The following is a 14,884-nucleotide window of genomic DNA, read 5'->3' on the forward strand; positions in this document are numbered from 1 at the left end:
TACCTGGTGCTTCTTACAGAATCCAGGCCCCGAAGTCTTGTAGTTCCCTTGTCTTCCCGGTCCTCAATCTTGATCCGCTGAGCGGTCCTGTAAACTGTGCACACTACGGCGCATACGTTGGCTCAATGGCGGGGCTCTTTGATTGCACTCCCATAGAATGTATTGTCCAGGCGCAGAACGCTCCCAGTCACGGGAGCACGATCAAGTAGACGTACCACCAGGCCAGTGCATGGGCAGTAGTGCATGACTTAGGACCCTTTTACACTTAATGTGTTGGTATACTGTACATTGCTTTTTTTTTTTTTTTTTTTTTTTCTCCATAACAGTGCATTGTAGAAAAAGCTTTCAGTTAAAATGCGTATAGTGTGAACTAAGCCATTGGGAAACATGGGCATTACTTTGAAAATCAGTTGTCCTTTCAGTTATAACTGAGAGCAACTGATTAAATTGAAAAAGACCCTTAGCTGAGTTGCACACTTTACTGGGTCACACAGTGGAACAAGGATGAGGACCAGGAGGTCAGCGAGGGAGCAACAAGACTACGGGGGCTGAAGGTGCCCCAGGTAAGGAAAAGAACAATCTCTTTATTTTAAAGTCGGTTATCCGTGTGTGTGTGTGTGTGTGTGTGTGTGTGTGTGTGTGTGTCATAGGCGGTGTTTTACCTAGATACGCCTCTGATTGAGAATAGAGCCCAATATGTACTAGCCATTGATTAACAAGTTCCTCAGAACTCATTCAGAAAACATGCATGAAAACAGTTGTCCCCTGCCTCAAGGCTACTCACACTAAGGCATTGTGACATACATTTAGGCTCGGATCACATTGAGTTACGTTCCGCTCCGATGAGCGGCAGCAATGCTTTCCCAATGGGAAAGTTCACATTGCTCCAATCCGCTTCTGTTCCGTTCCCTGCGTTTCGCTCATCGGAGCGGATGTTCCCGACATGTCGGGACCTTTCGTTCCCGCTCCGCTAATGGAACGGCAGCGCCGGAGTGGATGCGCTCCAATGTGAACCTGCCCTTACAGTTGCACTGAAGCATACTTTTAACTGCATCAAATTGAATGTTACACCGCATGTAATGTGCAATGGAGCTTGTGGTATGTTTTAACCAGGGCTGTGGAGTCGGTACAAAAATCCGACTCCCAACTCCTCCGTTTAGGATTCCTCTGACTCCTTGACTCTGACTCCTCTAATTTGCATATTACAATCTTGTTAATTGAAAGTATGTAAAATGAAATTAGGAATTTTACAAGACAACTGAAGAGAGGATATGTAGACTCACTGCTATATGTATTCCCTTTAGTCATAGACTAAAACTAGTACTTGTAAAAGGTACAGACCGGAACAAAGAACATCTATCAGGCCCTAGGCAATGTAAGTGTGGGTACATGTAAGAATGATGTGCAGGTACTCTGCAGGGGAATAAGGAGATTCTTCCTCTATTACACATTCTCCATGCACAATCTGAACCAGGTTTATGGGTGATAGACAACACCTCTGTGTTCAATGTGCACAACATTCTCAGTGGATTCCCTGCAGCTCTGTGGGGAGTGCATATGTAGAGCATAGTACTACTGTGTAACAAAGTAAACCTGAGACAGATGAAAATAAAGTTTTATACATACCTGGGGCTTCCTCCAGCCCCCTTCAGGCTGATCAGTCCCTCGCTGTCCTCCTCCGCCACCTGGATCTTCTGCTATGGGTCCAGGTACTTGAGCCAGTCAGGTGTAGTGCGCATGCACACACTCCGCCGCCGGGAGCGTACTACACCTGCGCAGCACTATTGCGCAGGTGCAGAATGCACCTGGCTTTATGAGCAGTACGTGGCCGGACTGCGCTGACTGGCTGAATTACCAGGACTCATAGCAGAATATCCAGGTGGTGGTGGAGGACAGCAAGAAACTGATTGGCCTGAAGTGGGCTGGAGGAAGCCCCAGGTATGTATAAAACTTTATTTTCATCTGTCTCAGGTGCCCTTTAATTCGTAGTCACCAAACCAAATTTTAACATATCAAAATATTTGATTTCATGAGCAGAAGGAGTGCATACATTTGCATAAACCAGCATCAACGCAGAATTATTTCCATCTCATTGACCATCTCTATTAGTGATATGGCTAAACATCAGGCTTTATTCTGACAGCATAGATGTTGTTTAATATATGTGAGATTCCTGTGTAATATGATATATAGATAGAGAGATAAAATTATTATTATACATATCTGATTTTGACTGTACAGTAATATCTGACTTACAAAATATGGGGACTGCTTTATTGAAGCAGCACAAGTAACTAATTTTGACTAAGCACAACTATTACAGTATGTATAAATTGCTTAAGCTGGCCACTAACGGTCCAATTTCTAGCGAAAAATCATTCGAGCGATCAGAAATTCTGATCGGACGAAAAATCGTTCACTACACCATCAACTAAACAATCATTGCTTCCTATCTATCACGACCACCAAGAAAATCCAAATTTTCGTTTGACGAAAATTCATTCGGGCGACATTTTTTTCACTCGTTCGTAATCGATTGTGTCCACAAATGGAGATAATTTACAACCAATCCGATCAGAATTTCTGATCGCTCGAACGATTTTTCGCTAGAAATTGGACCGTTAGTGGGCAGCTTTAGGAGGACTATTATCTGATAGAACATTTTATCATATTTTCTATTTTAATTACAGTTTAAATTCATTAGGATTCAGGGCATCTTCCCGACTCCGCCTCCAGACACCCAAAAATACTCCAACTTCACAGCCCTGGTTTTAACTGGATACACACTGCGAGTCTTAAAGGGCAACTGAAGTAAGAAGGATATGGAGGCCAATACAAGTTGCTTGGTAGCCTTGCTGATCTATATGGCTGCAGTGGTGTCTGAATAACACCAGGAACAAGCACGCAGTTAATCTTGTCAGATCTGACAATGTCAGAAACATCTAATCTGCTGCATGCTTGTTCAGAGTCTATGGTTAAAAGTATAAAGCCCAATCTACACGATACGATTCTTTATACGATTCGACTACGATTCTATTTACAATCCGATTAAATCCGACATGTCCGATCGGGATTCGATTCAATTCGCTATTGCAAAACAATGGCAAATCGTATTGAATCAAATCCTGATCGGACATGTTGGATTTAATCGAATCGTAAATAGAATCTTATCGTGTTGACTGGGCTTTAAGCCGCATCTACACACGTAGATGCGGCCGCGATGCTCCTTATCAATCGAGCCGCTGATGCGGCTCGATTGATAAGATCCGACAGGACGGATCTTAGCACCGCAGATTACCTGCTCGCTCCCCGCGAGGGGACAATGGCAGGGAATCGAGCGGCAGATAAGCGGCGCGGGAATCGAGCGGGTATTGATGCACGCGCGCCGAGCGGGCACGCGGAAGAGGCGATCCGGGCGGCTAATCGAGCCGCCGGATCGCCACAATCTCTCCCTGTGTAGACGGGGCTTTAGAGGCAGAGGGTCAGCAGGACAGCCAGGCAACTAGCATTGTATAAAGGAAATGCAAATGGCAGCTCCCCTATCTTTCCTACTTCCGTTGCCCTTTAAAGGATACCCGAAGTGACATGTGAGCTGATGAGATAGAAACGGGTATGTACAGTGCCTTGCACACAAACTATTATGCTATGCTTTTTTTTTTTCTCTGCCTGAAAGAGTTAAATATCAGGTATGTAAGTGGCTGACTCAGTCCTGACTCAGACAGGAAGTGACTACAGTGTAACCCTCGCTGATAAGAAATTCCAATTATAAAACTCTTTCCTAGAAGAAAATGGCTTCTGAGAGCAAGAAAGAGATAAAAAGGAGAATTTCTAATCAGTGAGGGTCACACTGTAGTCGCTCCCTGTCTGAGTCAGCCACTTACCTGATATTAAACTGTTTCAGGCAGAGAATGAAAAAAAGGAACACAGCATAGTTATTTGTTTTCTAGGCACAGTACATACACATGTCTATCTCATCATGTCACATGTCACTTCGGGTATCCTTTTAAAGGGAACCTATACTAAGAGGTATATGAATTTTTCCTTTTCAAATACCAGTTGCATGATTCTCCTGCTGATTCTGTGTCTCTAATACTTTTAGTCACAACCCCTCAACAAGCATGCAGATCAGGTGCTCTGACTGAAGTCAGACTGGATTAGCTGCATGCTTGTTTCAGGTGTGTGATACAACCACTTCTGCAGCCAAAGAAATCAGCAGGACCAATAAGCAACTGGTATTGTTTAACCTCCCTGGCGGTTTATTTATTTTGCCAGGGAGGCTGCGGGAGGGTTTTTTTTAAATTAAAAAAAAAATATTTCATGCAGCCAACTGAAAGTTGGCTGCATGAAAGCCCACTAGAGGGCGCTCCGGAAGCGTACTTTCGATCGCCTCCGGCAATCGAAAGTAACAAGATAGGCCGCAATGAGCGGCCTATCTTGTTTTGCTTTCCTCGTCGCCATGGCGACGAGCGGAGTGACGTCATGGACGTCAGTCGACGTCCTGACGTCAGAGCCGCCCGATCCAGCCCCTAGCGCCGGCCGGAACTGTTTGTTCCGGCTGGGCTCGGGCGGCTGGGGGGACCCTCTTTCGCCGCTGCACGCGGCGGATCGCCGCGGAGCGGCGGCGATCGGGCAGCACACGCGGCTGGCAAAGTGCCGGCTGCGTGTGCTGCTTTTTACAGAATTAGAATCGGCCCAGCAGGGCCTGAGCGGCGACCTCCGGCGGCATACCCCGAGCTCAGCTCGGGATTACCGCCAAGGAGGTTAAAAGGAAACATCCATATCCCTCCCAGTTTAGGTTCCCTTTAAAGGAGTCATCAGGGCAAATATAGTAAAATGAGTGGTACCTCCCGGGGGCATCCTCCAGCCCCAAGCTCCTCCCTCGCTGCAGCTCTGTCCGCAACCATTCACCGGAGCTCCAACCCGGTCCCCGGTGATGACGTCAGAGTAACCTGGAGGTCGCTCTTTACTGCGCGATCGGCGCTGTCAATCACCGCCACGTGGGCTGGTGTGGCCCACGTGGTGGTGATTGACAGCGCCGATCGCGCAGTACAGAGCGACCTTTAGGTCACTCTGATGTCATCGCCGGGGACTGGGTTGGAGCTCTGGTGAACGGCTGCGGCGAGGGAGGTCTTGGCAGCTTGGGGCTGGAGGAAGCCCCCGGTAAGTACCACTCATTTTACTATATTTGCCCTGATCACTCCTTTAAGCTTGACCTGGCATGGAGAGGAAGGGGTTAATGTTTAGGTAAGGGTGGAGTTAACTAGGGATGATCAATGAGATGCAAATTTCTCTTAACAGTCAAATGTCCTGTAAATCTTATATGCAGCGTGAATTTGGACCAATGAGAATAACTGTCAATTTTTGTAGTAGTTGTAGTTTATAAAAGTGTGTAACGATCTGATCGTTAGAACGAACGTTACATCACGTAAAGCAACTATTGCGCTTGCGCATAAAAATGAAAAGTTCCATGGAGAAATAGCGAAATGTGCATGTCAAGCCTAGTACGAACGATAATTTCCAACGATGTACTACTTTTGCAAACGATCGTCGTCAAAAATGAACGATCTAGCTTGGCGGATTTTTTCTAACGATCTAGCTCGTCCGTCGTTAGACTTAATATTTTTTTTTTTTTTAACGATCGTTGTTTGTAACGATCGGGGAACGATCGTTTCAAACGACTATAGTCGCATGTGTGTACGCACCTTTAGAGAGATCTGTTGGCTGCCCATACATCACAGGCGGATTCCCAATCCAATTCAGCATAAAATCTCTCTGGAATTGTCCGAGTTCGCTGCCGTTCCCCAATGTATAAATGTCCTGTCCAGGGGCGTAACTAGGCCCCACCGGGCCCCCCTGCAGAATTTCAGAGCGGGGCCCCCCCTCCCTGGGGCCCGCTTGTGGCCGTTTTTTGTGGGGGCTGGAGGGGTGGCAGCATGAGGGGAAAGCCTTGGCCACAGTCGGCGGGGAGAGGGGAAGTTTCCCCCCTCACCCTCACCTCGGGGCTCTCCCCTCTGCGCTCCTTTCCACCTAGTTACAGTGTGGGCAGCGGCGGGCAGATACATACCTTCTTCCGTGCGTTCCACCTCATCCTCCTTGCTCTAACGGCTGATGTCACTTCCGGAAGTGACGTCAGCCGCTAGAGCGAGGAGGATGCGGTTGAACATACGTAAGGTGTGTATCTGCCCGCTGCCCACACTGTAACTAGCTGGAGGGGAACGCAGAGGGGAGAGTCCCAAGGTGAGGGAGAGGGGGGGAACTTCCCCTCTCCCCGCCGACTGTGGCCAAGGCTTTTCCCCTCATGCTGCCATTCCTCCAGCCCCGACAAAACGGCCCTGAGTGGGCCCCAGTGGGGGTCCGGGGGCCCCCCGCGGGAGCAGGGGCTGCAGGGCCTATTGTTACGACAGTGGTCCTGTCTCACCACGCTGTGCCCTTCCATCTTCGGGATGTGGTGCTCTTCCGTGCATGGCATGTGGTGTGATGGCATGAATGGAAAAGCTGTGTATTCTGAAGACTGGCACTATGCGGTGGGCGACACAGCACAGATCATGTATAAATGTACACTGGGGGATAGTGCCATTAGTTTTGTTGTTCGTTACTTGTCCCAATATCACTCGCTGTTACTGCCGTGCACCCGATTGACCATTTCAGCCTGGCAACTTGTAGCATGTTCAATTGGGCATGCAGTTGGTGGCACTTTTTTTTTTTTTAATGTTTTTCTGATTTGATAATTATGGAACTGGATGGTTGATAGTTGCCAAGTCGTGTAATGTATGGGCATCTTTACTATGTTGTAATCTCTTCCTGACACAATACAGTTCTCTGACTGGCTCTGTCTACCTCCACTCGCATACAGTGGGATGTGAAAATTTGGGCAATCTTTATCAATCATCATGATTTTCCTGTAGAAATCGTTGGTTTTCACGATAAAAAAAGACTCTGACACCACACTCTGACACCACACTCTGACACCACACTCTGACACCACACTCTGACACCACACTCTGACACCACACTCTGACACCACACTCTGACACCACACTCTGACACCACACTCTGACACCACACTCTGACACCACACTCTGACACCACACTCTGACACCACACTCTGACACCACACTCTGACACCACACTCTGACACCACACTCTGACACCACACTCTGACACCACACTCTGACACCACACTCTGACACCACACTCTGACACCACACTCTGACACCACACTCTGACACCACACTCTGACACGGAAGTATACAGAAAGCTTTCTCAGAGATTCCAGCTGTCCGTTTCCACAGTTAGGAACTTATTGAGGAAATGGAAGACCACAGGTGTAACGAAAAATCTGCAACGCCGGATGGATTGTGGAAATATGGTCGCATCCAGTCCGGCAAGCGGACCTTCCAACGCGGGATGCGGAAATTCGTCCGCATCCGCTGCGCACACCCGTCCGAGCACTCTGCTCCAAACTCACCAACATGCTGTTCACCAGGGTTCTGCCATCTTGCCTCTAGGGGGTGCGGCCGCACGCCAGACACGCCTTTATACTCTTAGAAAGCGTGTCAGCTGACCTGGAGGTCAGCTGACATTTTAGCCTGCTCTGATTGGTTGCTGCCTGGGGTGGAGACTTCTCTCCCAGGCAGTATATAAGGAAGTGCTTTTCAGTCACACTTCGTCTGTGTTTGCGATACCCTGTGTCAGCACTCAGACCTTAGACTAGATCCCAGGTGTTGAAACCAAGGACTTCACACCTAGACTAGGAGATTATTATTGTTATTGATTCTCTGTGTATGATTCTGTGCCTGTCTTGACTTCTCTTCTGCTTCCTGATTCTGTACTCTGCCAGCCCGTACTGTTAACGACTATTGGCTTGGTTCCTGACTATTCTCTCGTCTCACGTCTCTGTACTGTTGCCGCCTGTACTGTTGCCGAACCTCTTTCTGTCTGACCTTGCTCCCTTCAGTGGAACGTCTCCCACTGTTGGGTTATTATCTGAGGCTTGCCTCCCTGAGACGCCGGCCCTAGCAGACCGTTACTGCCAGAGGCTGAGATTCCTCCACTGCCACTTTGGGGGATCTCACACACGGGGTTCCCATTCAGAGGTAACCACACCTCTGAGGAATTGCCGTGTGGTGGATATTTCCACAACTTTGTGAATATTTACTGCTTTGTTTATTTCCATGTTGATCGTGTGTCCACTGCTTTACTTCTACCCGCATTATTAGCAATTCCGCAGATTGCTATATAATCGGGTCTATGCTTGTATTATTGGCGATACTGCGGATCCCCAATAATCAAGGTTCGGGGTGTGACACTGGTCTGAGTAGATCATTTCAGGCACTTACCGTGTTAGTGAGCCTTCCGCTGATTTACCATCAGGAAGATAATGACTATTTCACTCTAACATATCTGCATTAGTGGTGATTCTGTATATCACCACTTAATCAGATATTTGTGCCTCTTGCTGACACCAATCGTTACAACAGGCTAAGTTCAAGTTAAGGCTTGAATTGGCAGACCAAGAAAAATCTCAGACAGAAGCAACGAATGGTGAGAATAGTCAGTCAACCCACAGACCAGCACCAAAGACCTGCAACATAATCTTGCTGCAGATGGAGATGATGTGCATCGTTCAACCATTCGGCACACTTAACACAAGGAGATGCTGTAATGCGAGAGTGATGCAGAGGAAGCCCACAGCACAAACGGAGCTGCTTGAGATATGATAAAGCACATTTGGACAAGCCAGCTTCCTTATGGAATAAGGTGCGGTGGACTGATGAGTTATTTGGGCATAACAAGGGGTATTATGCGTGGAGGAAAAAGAACATAGCAGTCCAAGAAAAACATCAGCTATCTACAGTAAAATATTGTGGTGGTTCCATCATGCTGTGTGGCCAGTGCAGGGACTGGAAATCTTGACAAAGTTGAGAGATAAATAGATTCCACTCAGTATCAGCAGATTCTGGAGATCAATGTCCAGGAATCGGTGACAAAACTGCAGCTGCGCCAAGGCTGGATCTTTCAACAAGACAAGGACCCTAAACTCTGCTCAAAATCCACTAAGGCATTCATGCAGAGGAACAAGTACAACATTCTGGATTGGCCCCCACAGAGACCTGATCTCCATATGGAATGTCTGGGATTACATGGAGATAGAAGGTTGTGAGGAAGCCTACAACTTGACATCTACAGAAGATCTGAGGTTAATTCTCCATTGATGATTGGAACAACCTACCAGGTGATTTCCTTCAAAAACTGCAAGTGTACCTACAATAATTGATGCTGTTTTGAAGGGGAAGGGCGGTCACCCCAAATATTGTTGAAGATTTCTCGTCTGTTTGTTCACTGCATTATTTTAAATGATGAAAAATTAATTAATACTTAGATTTATAAAAATTATTTTGTCAGCAATTTTTAGAACAGAACAGAACAGAACAGAACAGAACAGAACAGAACAGAACAGAACAGAACAGAACAGAACAGAACAGAACAGAACAGAACAGAACAGAACAGAACAGAACAGAACAGAACAGAACAGAACAGAACAGAACAGAACAGAACAGAACAGAACAGAACAGAACAGAACAGAACAGAACAGAACAGAACAGAACAGAACAGAACAGAACAGAACAGAACAGAACAGAACAGAACAGAACAGAACAGAACAGAACAGAACAGAACAGAACAGAACAGAACAGAACAGAACAGAACAGAACAGAACAGAACAGAACAGAACAGAACAGAACAGAACAGAACAGAACAGAACAGAACAGAACAGAACAGAACAGAACAGAACAGAACAGAACAGAACAGAACAGAACAGAACAGAACAGAACAGAACAGAACAGAACAGAACAGAACAGAACAGAACAGAACAGAACAGAACAGAACAGAACAGAACAGAACAGAACAGAACAGAACAGAACAGAACAGAACAGAACAGAACAGAACAGAACAGAACAGAACAGAACAGAACAGAACAGAACAGAACAGAACAGAACAGAACAGAACAGAACAGAACAGAACAGAACAGAACAGAACAGAACAGAACAGAACAGAACAGAACAGAACAGAACAGAACAGAACAGAACAGAACAGAACAGAACAGAACAGAACAGAACAGAACAGAACAGAACAGAACAGAACAGAACAGAACAGAACAGAACAGAACAGAACAGAACAGAACAGAACAGAACAGAACAGAACAGAACAGAACAGAACAGAACAGAACAGAACAGAACAGAACAGAACAGAACAGAACAGAACAGAACAGAACAGAACAGAACAGAACAGAACAGAACAGAACAGAACAGAACAGAACAGAACAGAACAGAACAGAACAGAACAGAACAGAACAGAACACTTTGCGACCTATACTAAAAAGAATTCACCTTTCAAAGACGGCCTGTGGGCCCCTTGCAGGACCCGACCCGCGGTCCGCTGCGTCGGGGCCCCAGGCCTCCGGCCTGTGGGCCCCTTGCAGGACCCGACCCGCGGTCCGCTGCGTCGGGGCCCCAGGCCTCCGGCCTGTGGGCCCCTTGCAGGACCCGACCCGCGGTCCGCTGCGTCGGGGCCCCAGGCCTCCGGCCTGTGGGCCCCTTGCAGGACCCGACCCGCGGTCCGCTGCGTCGGGGCCCCAGGCCTCCGGCCTGTGGGCCCCTTGCAGGACCCGACCCGCGGTCCGCTGCGTCGGGGCCCCAGGCCTCCGGCCTGTGGGCCCCTTGCAGGACCCGACCCGCGGTCCGCTGCGTCGGGGCCCCAGGCCTCCGGCCTGTGGGCCCCTTGCAGGACCCGACCCGCGGTCCGCTGCGTCGGGGCCCCAGGCCTCCGGCCTGTGGGCCCCTTGCAGGACCCGACCCGCGGTCCGCTGCGTCGGGGCCCCAGGCCTCCGGCCTGTGGGCCCCTTGCAGGACCCGACCCGCGGTCCGCTGCGTCGGGGCCCCAGGCCTCCGGCCTGTGGGCCCCTTGCAGGACCCGACCCGCGGTCCGCTGCGTCGGGGCCCCAGGCCTCCGGCCTGTGGGCCCCTTGCAGGACCCGACCCGCGGTCCGCTGCGTCGGGGCCCCAGGCCTCCGGCCTGTGGGCCCCTTGCAGGACCCGACCCGCGGTCCGCTGCGTCGGGGCCCCAGGCCTCCGGCCTGTGGGCCCCTTGCAGGACCCGACCCGCGGTCCGCTGCGTCGGGGCCCCAGGCCTCCGGCCTGTGGGCCCCTTGCAGGACCCGACCCGCGGTCCGCTGCGTCGGGGCCCCAGGCCTCCGGCCTGTGGGCCCCTTGCAGGACCCGACCCGCGGTCCGCTGCGTCGGGGCCCCAGGCCTCCGGCCTGTGGGCCCCTTGCAGGACCCGACCCGCGGTCCGCTGCGTCGGGGCCCCAGGCCTCCGGCCTGTGGGCCCCTTGCAGGACCCGACCCGCGGTCCGCTGCGTCGGGGCCCCAGGCCTCCGGCCTGTGGGCCCCTTGCAGGACCCGACCCGCGGTCCGCTGCGTCGGGGCCCCAGGCCTCCGCTTTTAAATTAGCTAAAAATGTGTTGTAAAGAATTCCAGTGAGCTTCCTCAACTTTTGGAGCGATTGGAGAAGTGTGCGAACTTCGGTATGTTTGTTAAAGGGAACCTGAAGCAAGTGGTATATTATGGCTGCCATATTTATTTATATTTTCTAAACCAGTTGCCTGGCTGTCTCTGCTTATAATGCTTTTAGCCATAGACCCAGAGCATGCATGCCTTGCAGCAGATCAGGTGTTTTTTTACATTCTTGTCAGATCTGACAAGATTAGCTGCGAGGTTGTTTCTGTTGCGCTTTAGACTTTACTGCAGCTAAATAGACCAGCAGGTCCGCCAGGCAACTGGTATTGTTTGAACAGAAATAACACAACATGCTTAGTGTCTAGAGCTAAGAGAGTAATGGCCCATACTCATGGGCAACTTTTTGGCATGTCGCTAGCACACGGGAGCGTGTGCGCGATATGCCGGCGACAGCTCGTCGCCAGGTCCCTCCGCATACACACGGCGGAGGGACCTGGCAACTGATGCGGCGGAAGCTGTCGCTGTTGTCCCTCCCCCCCGCCGGAAGCCCCGTTTATTTGCTATTATGTTGCTGTCGCTAGTTCGCGTACTCACGCGGACTAGCGACAGTTGCGGCGGAGATGCAGCGGCGACTGTCGCCAGGCAATTGACCGCGCCAATCGCCTGGCGACATCAGCGACGGGCGACAGTTCGGGGTGCGCGCCCGTGCAACGCCGCATACTCACGGGCGACCTGTCGCCGCAACACGCGCGCGCCGCATGTTGCGGCGACAATTGTAGCCCGTGAGTATGGGCCATAAATGGCATGGCCTCGAGTCGCCTCTTAGTCCCGTTAACTGGGCCATGTGTGTGAAGGGTGGTAACAGCCGTCTAGCTACTTGTACTGGAGGGTAAGCGGGTAACAGCCACCCGGCTACCTGTGCTGGAGGAGAAGGTGGGGGGGGACAGCCACCCGGCTACCTGTGCTGGAGGAGAAGGTGGGGGGGGGGGGACTGCTGCTTTTCAATTAGGAGGAGAGATACAATCGCTGTGCTGTGTGTGGAAGGAATCGATTCCTTTCTGCTGATAGTGCCAGATCACCTATTTGCTTTCTGCATGACCTTTACTTCTTTTGTGTCCCCTACAGTTCTAGAAGCAGACCTGAGCGCTTTATTTAGCTTGCAGCCATAGTATTCATATTGTGTGGGGGCAGGGCCTGGCGTAATTCTATCCTAACAGTACAATATATTTTTGTGTTCAGTGTATAGTCAGTACATACATCTCTGTATTCCTCTGGTGATCTCTCCTCTGTGCAGTGAGTGTAGCAGTAATGGTGATTCGGTCCTGTCATACACCAGCGTACGCAGTAACAGCTCCTACCTGGGCAGCGATAAGATGGGATCAGGTGACCTCTCATTCTAACGTTTGTAACAGGGCTGTGGAGTTGGAGGAGGAGTCTGAGCAATTTTGGGTACCTGGAGTCGAAGTTGGGAGTCGGTAGTTTTATAAACTGAGTCTGAGTTGGATGATTTTTGTACTCCACTCCACAGCCCTGATTTGTAAACAGGCTTACCCCATACACACGCTCAACAAAACTCTTTTAAATGCACAATTATAAAACAAATTGTTTGCTATTCAAGCAACTGATAAGACCCAGCTCAAGTCAATCGAGCTGTTGCATTGACTTGAGCTTATCAAAATCCGGATACCCAGATAGAATATCAGAATCCGAACTTTGCCGTATCCGCGTATATATGGATATCCGAACGCATTATCCAGGCGGATTCGGATATCCGGATAGAAAACCGGAAGTGGCCTTTAAATTGCTTCCAAAACGTTTTTTAGGGTAAATGAGGCATGTAACATCATGATTTTTTTTTTAAGGGAAACACTAATTATGTGGAGACTTAAAATAAAAAAAATGGCGGTAAATTAACATCAGGACTAAGTTCCAGACAGCGGTCGTGCAGCCCACATTGTGTCCAAAGTCCAACCGCACAACTGGGACATCAGTTTTCAGCTCAGACATCTCAAAAAAATTAAAGCTATTGTAGTGGCGTAATAGCTGGTGGCAGTGGCAGGCTATTGTTGTGGCAGACTGGCAGTGGCAGCAGAATATATAGTTCTGTGTGGACCCTGGTGGTGTGGTGGGTACCACAGACAGGAGCAGCAGAAGTAGGTAGATGCAGCTATTGTAGTGCCATAATAGCTGGTGGCAGGCTATTGTAGTGGTGTAATAGCTGGTGGCAGACTGGTAGTGGCAGCAGAAGATAGTTTTGTATGGACCCTGGTGGTGGTGGGTACCACAGACAGCAGCAGCAGGAGAAGTGGGTAGATGCAGCTATCGTAGTGGCAGCAGAAGAAATAGTTTTGTGTGGACCCTGATGCTGGTGAGTACCACAGACAGCAGCAGCAGCAGGAGGAGGTAGATGCAGCTATTGTAGTGGCATATTAGCTGGTAGTGACAGCAGAAGATATAGTTTTGTGTAGACCCTGGTGGTGGTGGTGGGTACCACAGGCAGCAGCAGCAGGAGGAGTAGGTAGATGCAGCTATTGTAGTGGTGTCATAGCTGGTAGTGGCAGCAGAAGATATAGTTTTGTGTGGACCCTGGTGGTGGTGGGTACCACAGGCAGGAGCAGCAGGAGGAGAAGTAGGTAGTCATGTAGATGCACCCTGGCGGTGGGAGCAGCACAGGCAGCAGGAGACAGGAGGAGGCGAAGTGTAACGTGTGGCAGGCAGCATAGATATTCAATCATGGCACCTAGTGTTGGTACCACGGCACAGTTAAAACATTACAAAGTAGAGGTTCCAGAAAGCGGTTGTACTGCCTCAGTTATGGCCTCCCCATAACTCGGACAGCACAGTTATCAGCCCAGACACTGTCGCTGGGGTGTCGCTGTCAAGCCCGCTGTAGGACCCCATGTAGCCTGCCACCATCCGGGTCAGGTACTGGTTCTGGCTTTGATAGCCACATGCTGCTGCAGGCACCTTCTCAGTCGGCAGCTGTACTGGCGTGGTGTACAGCGCCTTTGTGAGAGACAGTAGGTGTGATGGGCACTTCTGCTGCTGGACGCAGGCACCAGCTGCTGTGCTGGCTGGACTGTGACAGCAGGGGGGGGTGGAAGTATGGGGGAAGGCTTCCAAGCGCTGAACCAGGGACCGCTGCAAGTCCCTCATTCGACGCACAGGGTCTCCTCCTACAGGCAAGAACTGATGCAGCTTCTACTTCAGCTGTGGGTCCAGCATCAGGGTGATCAAGATGTCCTCCCGACCACGCATCTGCTTCACCCTTGGGCCACTGCGCAGGCACTGCAGCATGTGCGCTGCCATGGGGAAGAGGGCTGCCATCTCTGCTGACACATAATCCTCTCCCCCAGTGCGGCCCTCCT

This window comes from Hyperolius riggenbachi, chromosome 12 (genome assembly GCF_040937935.1).
Source record: "Hyperolius riggenbachi isolate aHypRig1 chromosome 12, aHypRig1.pri, whole genome shotgun sequence".
Classification (NCBI taxonomy): Eukaryota; Metazoa; Chordata; class Amphibia; order Anura; family Hyperoliidae; genus Hyperolius; species Hyperolius riggenbachi.